This window comes from Colobus angolensis, unplaced genomic scaffold, assembly GCF_000951035.1.
Source record: "Colobus angolensis palliatus isolate OR3802 unplaced genomic scaffold, Cang.pa_1.0 Scaffold7, whole genome shotgun sequence".
In the NCBI taxonomy this organism is placed as follows: Eukaryota; Metazoa; Chordata; class Mammalia; order Primates; family Cercopithecidae; genus Colobus; species Colobus angolensis.
This window is the reverse complement of record NW_012120709.1, coordinates 25,407,188-25,413,446: the sequence shown is the minus strand read 5'-3', so window position 1 is coordinate 25,413,446 and position 6,259 is coordinate 25,407,188.

Here is a 6,259-nt window from a genome sequence, read left to right as displayed (position 1 = left end):
GGACTCAAGCAATCCACCCAACTCAGCCTCTCAAAGTGCTGGGATTATAGGGTGAGCCTCCACACCCAGCCTCCTATTCTATCTTTAGAGCTCTAGTGAGATGTACTGTTTGTCTGGACAGAACCATACCTGATGCTGGAAGTTCCAGCTCAGACAGCTGGTCCCTGCAGGAAGCTTCCTCACACTCTCAAGTCTGGGATTGGCGTCCACTTCCCCTAAGCGTGCCCACACTGAATTGAAATCACCCGTTCACTTGTTTTCTGACCCCCAACTAGGCTGCAGGCTGTGTGAGGACAAGGACAAACATCTATGTCACCAACATATACCACCCTAGTGTCTAGTCAAGTGCCAGGCACATAGCAGCTCCTCAATAAATATCTGTTGGATGAATAAGTAGGTGGGGCTGGTCAGAGAAGGATTCCTGAAGGAAAAGCCTTTTTTTTTTTTTTTTTTTTAAGAGACAAGGTCTCATCTGGTTTGAGCTGGTGTTTGAAAAAAAATAAAAATAAAGAGAAAGGGTGTCTTTGTGTTGTCCAGGCTTGTGTGCCCAATCCCACCATGATCCGCACCAGAGTTTCAATCTATTCCATTCTGACCTGGGCCAGTTCACCGTTCCTTAGTCAACCTGGTGGTCTCCCACTCCTAGGAGGTCACCATATCGATGCTGAACTTGATGTGGACACCCATCAGCATAATGCATTACAGCCCAGAACTCCTGTGGTCAAGCGATCCTCCAGGCTGCTAGCTGGGGCTACAGGGCTTGCCACTGAGCTGGGAGAAAAGGCAACTATTGAGGTATCACAGGGTACAAGGAGGACAGAATTGTCTCCAATTGGGTGAACTGCCCATGCAAAAAGAAGTCTTGAAAGGAAAGTAGTGGGAAATAAGGAGAGGCAGAAAAGTAAGGCAATTGAAAGGGGGAGGGGAAGGAGCCCTTCAAGATGATTGGCTTTGCTAACCAGGGAGGGCTTTGGGTAGATGGGAGGAAGGGTCTCAGCCATGCTGGGGATAAGAACACCTGGAATCCCTCAAGTGGAGTCTTTTTACAGGGAGGGACCTAGAAAGCAGCTTGGCTGGAGGGGAGGGAAGCTGAAGCGGCTTGGGGTGGCTGGTAGGAGCTTTGAAGCCTGGCTGATTTGTATTTGATGCTGGGGTCTGGAGGGAGTGGGTGCTCTGGGAAGGCCTGAGGCACAGAAAGAAAAGGTAGGAGAGAGCAACTTCCTCCTACAGACCCTCTCCATTAGATGGAGACCTTGGGAGGACAGGGCCTATATCTTCCGGTTTTTTTCTACCCTCCTTCAGGTGTTTGGGATGCACAAATAGAGCCCCTATAGGGGGCAAGGATCTGGAAGTGGCTGAGGCAGCCTGCTGAAAGAGATGGTGTGGCAGGGATTGTGGGAGCTCCCTCCTTCCATCAGCCTTCCCAGAAGGATCTCCTTCCCTGGGAAGGTGCTGTTCCCGCAAGAGGAACACTCTACTGTCGTCGCCAATGCTCTTCTTCCGCGAATCCCCATGTGAGCCTATTTTTGCCAGCGGCTGCTAAGCCAGATTTAGCCACCAGGGGGCAAAAAAGCAGCCCTTAAGGTCAGTATACCCTCCTCTTTCCCCACCCACACACCTGAAGGCCAAGATGGGCGGTGCCTCACCTGGCGCTCCTGTCGAGCGCGGTAGCTGCGTTAACCCCTTCCTGCCTAGTCTGCGGTATTCTCTCGGCAGAGTCATTCACAGCAGAGCTGAAGAGCACAGAGGACGGGGGAGGGGCTGTTCGCTAGGGGAGGGGCTAGGGTAGAGGCGAAGTCAGGTTTCCAGCTACTCAGGTCCTTAGTCCTCGCTGGAGCTGGGGGAGGCTAGCGTTCCCTGCCTCCGTAGGATAGTTAGCCCCCCAGATGGGTGAAGCAGCCCCTCTGGGGGCAAGAGAGGCATGGGCTGCGGTCACCTGCGCTGGGCCTCAGTGGTGGGATGTAGAGGAGAGCGCTGAGGCGGCTACAGAACCCAGACTTCCGGGCTCCCCTGCGTCAATCTGGCAAGGACCTCGGCTGTCGGCTGCAACTTGGAGATGGGGGGGGGGAGGGTAGCCAAAGAGTGGAGGGAGAGACCCAGAGGGCGGCGGTGGGGATGGGAGGCAGGGAAGATTAGGCAAGAGAGCGGGCGATTCCGCAACTCTCAGGTGCCTTGTTTTGCGTGTGGCGACTCCAGAACCAAGCAGCCTTTCAGGGCCCTGGAACCCGACCAGTTCCGGGATTGCGTTCCGGGGCACAAGGTGTTAAACTGTGGGTGGGAGTGGGGTCCGGAGTCCCTCCTCCTTCCCTCCCTCACAGCGTCATCACCACAGAGTCCACCAGGCTGGCACTCAAGGAGTTAAGTCTGCCCGCAATCTGCAAGACTGGAGCCGCGGAGGGGGGGAAGAGGGAAGCGGAGGGGGTAGAGGAGAAGGGGGAAGCAGACTGCAGGGAGACAGCGTCAGGAACCCCCTCCCCAGGGTCCTGGCCCCTGGGCCCCCAGCCCCAAAAGAGGCCCTGTCCTCCCCGGGGTCGTGCTCTCTCCCCCCGCCCTGCCCCCGCCCTCCAGCTTTGTGTCCCCAGGAGGGTGGGCTGCAGGATTTCCAGCCAAGCCTTGGCTGCCTGCTCAGTTTTTCCAAACCCTCCAGTCGGGGAAGGCGGGAGCCCTGTCAGGATAAGAGTCCCTCCTCCTTGCCCCAGCCGGCCCCCTCTCTCAGCCTCCCTTTCCTGCCCCCGCACCTTTTCCAAACTCCTTCGCGTTCCCACCCTGGCCCCTGCACCCCCTAGCACCTCCTCTATTGGCTCCCAAGTTGCAAGCTCAGGTTGGAAGGGGCCAGGCGGGTCCCACTATCCTGAGAGGAGCTTATGAAGCCACACTCCTCAGGCCGACCCTGAGACCCGCAGGGCACCGGCTCTGCTTCTCTCCGCTTGGCGCCCGCCCCATCCCAGGACCTGGTCCTGGGGTCTCCCACCCCGAAACGGAGGCGTTGCTGGGGGGCGCCGGCAGAACCAGGCAGCAGGCTCTGTATGGCAGGTGCCAGGCCCTGGGGCAGGCTTCGAGGAGGGGGCAATGTTCCGAGCGCTGGCACGGTTCTGTCCAGCAAGTCTATTATATAATAATCACCATCTATCAGGAAGCCAGGCAGCTGGAGTGAGTGGGGAAGCCAGGATGCCCGGATCAGCTCTTCCTCCAGGGCCCAGGACGGTGTCGCCACCAAGATGGGGGTGCGGGCGCAGCCCAGCAGTGAGATGATGTGGGGGTCGAGGGGCAAGTGAGGGGCGCTGGGCAGTCAGACGGTGGCCACACAAACCCCGCCCCCAGACCTCTGACTGACAGTGCCCTGAACCAATGATTGAAGTCACTGTGGGACGCTGCGTTAACTCTTTCTTGGGTCCCTATTTGCTTTAGGGGATAGAGTCCTTTCCAGGAACTGTTTGGTCTGGACTCCTCCCACCGTCTTGGGCTAGTGCTCCAGCCGGTGAGGAGTACCAGCTGGAGAATCCTTTTGTCCTAGTAACCCCGGCAACGGGATGCCTAATCTCAGATCATCAGCAGCCCTCGCGCCGACCCCCAGCAGCCCCAAGTAAATTGCATTACAATGTAACAGTTGTGTGTACACACTGTGCTTCCAGAAACACCCCCTCGTGGCGCTGGCACACCCACACTGCGTCACAAACGGGCACCCTCACGCACCCATACCCATGCGGGCACTTCCACCGACGAACGCCAACGCTGACACACCTGTGACACCCCTCGTGACACAGTGACACACAGATACACGGAAACACAGAGGTTCCCCGAGTTGGCCAGTAGAGGGAGCCGCTCGATTCCAGCAAGGGCCCCCCTGCCTCTCCTTTCCTCCTGGCTCTCTTCAGGGTTCCACCCAGAACTTGTGGCTGCCCAGAGCTCAGCTCCGAATCCCAACCTGGAACCTCCGCTGGGGGAATGAGTCACAGCCCCACCCAGGGGAGCGCTCTGCAGGGCTGCTCCATAGAACATGTATTGTGCACCATTTAAGAGACCCCTGGCAACACAGACTCACTCGCCCCTGCAAACTCTGTTTTGGACCTGCTATGAACGAGGAATTGTGCCAAAGGAATCATAACAAGCCCCTTTGGCTTGTCACATATGTAAGGGAAAACTGATCCACATAAATGCCGTGGTCCTCTCTAACAAGCACCCTGTTCGAGAAGTGGGGGCCCATATTATGTCTTTCTGGAGAGAAGATAAGAAATTAAACCTTCTTTCCATGGGTCAGGTACTAGTCTAGGTGCTGGGATCTTTCACACTAGAAGCCTCTCTGGCTTTTGGTTTTCTTTTCTTTTAAGTGGGGATAAAATCGACTTCTCAGGACTGTGGTGATTCAACCCCCTAACCCAGGACAGTGCTTGGCACAGCAGATTGGCACTTGGAAAAGTTTTGGTGATTAGATCAAAGCATCATCATGAGACAACACGCATGAAAATGCTTTGTAAGTGGTGACGGGACACATGGTGAGGGGGGACTACTATGTTATCTTCTTTCAGGTTTTTGGCCCCTTCCACCTGTGCCTCCCTAAACCTTGTCCAGTGCCCAGCTGTTGGCACCATCAACCCATCAAATCAGTATTTACTGAAGTCCTACTATGAACCCAGCCAGCACTTGAGTATTGTGGGGAATGTAGAGGCTAGGAGGCATGGTCTGAGCCCTTAGGAATCTTTTGGGGGAAATCAGACATACATATATGTGTGTGTGTGTGTGTGTGTATACATCTATATATGTATAGGGATGTATATATACACACACACACATATATATGTATGTGACAAGATAAAACACATGAGGAAGTACTCAGATGCTATGACAGGATAGGTGGTCAGAAGAGAGGGAGGTCAGTGAGGCTAGAGTTATCTGGGGACCATGTGTGAGGATGGGCAGGGGACAGGGCTGAGGAAACAGCAGGAGCAAGCAGGCTGGCTAGTGTTCTTCCTATCAGACACAGTCAATGCTTGTCACTTGGTATTAATTCTGGGTGGGTGGGGACAGTAGGAAACAGTGAAAGTGCCCTGGGATAAGGAGACCCAAATTCTAGTCCTGGGCTTACCACTTTCTAGCTGGGTAGCTCTGGGTAAGTCCTTAGGTAATGTAAACCTCAATTTCCTCACCTCTGTAATGGGACCATAACATCTTTCTTGAAGGTTTGTGGTGAACATTGAAACATGTGAAATGTTTTTCAAAAGTGCTTTGGGCCAGGCGCAGTGGCTTATGTCTGTAATCCCAGCACTTTGGGAGGCCAAGGCAGGCCCATTACTTGAGGTCAGCAGTTCGAGACCAGCCTGGCCAACATGGTGAAACGCCGTCTCTACTAAAAATACAAAATCAGCCAGGCATGGTGGCAGGTGCCTGTAATCCCAGCTACTTGGGAGGCTGAGGCAGGAGAATCGCTTGAGCCCAGGAGGCGGAGGTTGCAGTGAGCTGAGACCGCGCCATTGTACTCTAGCCTGGGCAACAAGAGCGAAACTCCGTCTGAAAAAAAAAAAAGTGCTTTACAATTTCTTTTTCATTGCATTGATAGTCCTATAGGGTGGTGAGAGTGTGTGTGAGTGTGTGTGTGTGTGTGTGAGAGAGAGAGAGAGAGAAGCACTTTGAGGTTAGGTTAGGAGAGCTCTTTTGAGAAGACAAAGGTTTCACTTCCACAAACATTTTCTTAGCATCTACTTTGTGCTGCTGAGGATTGAGATGAAAAAAGTCAGTCTGTGTCCTCAAGGACCTCATGGTCTACTAGGGGAGAGACATGAATAGAGATGCTCAGTGCATTATGGATGTGGGTGGGTACAATGAAGAGGGGACCCAGTGCTGTGTGTGTGTGTGTGTGTGTGTGTGTGTCCGGGCAACTTCCACTCCTTCCAATCAGTGCAGACAGGAAGGTAGGTTTGTCAAACCTTTCCCTAGCCTGGGATGTTGTTGGCGCGTCTCCTCCTCAATCCTCAGGAGTGGGGAGAAGAAACCCCCCTCCCCGCCCCCGGGCCAACCTGCCTCCGGCTAGCCGGCCGGGCGCCTTACCGAGTCAGACCACTGGGAGGCTGGGGGAGCCGGGTTGGGCGAGGAGGCAAGCGAGATGGGGGAGCTCTTATTTTGACAGGGGCCTCTCCGGGCTCTGGTATGAAGGCAGAAGGAGGCAGCCAGAGAGCCCCGATGCTTATTCAGGCTGGGGAGTGGAGCCGAGTGGAGGGGCGAGCGAGGCTCCGGCAGCGCAGGGGAGCCCGGGGAGGCGGCGGCG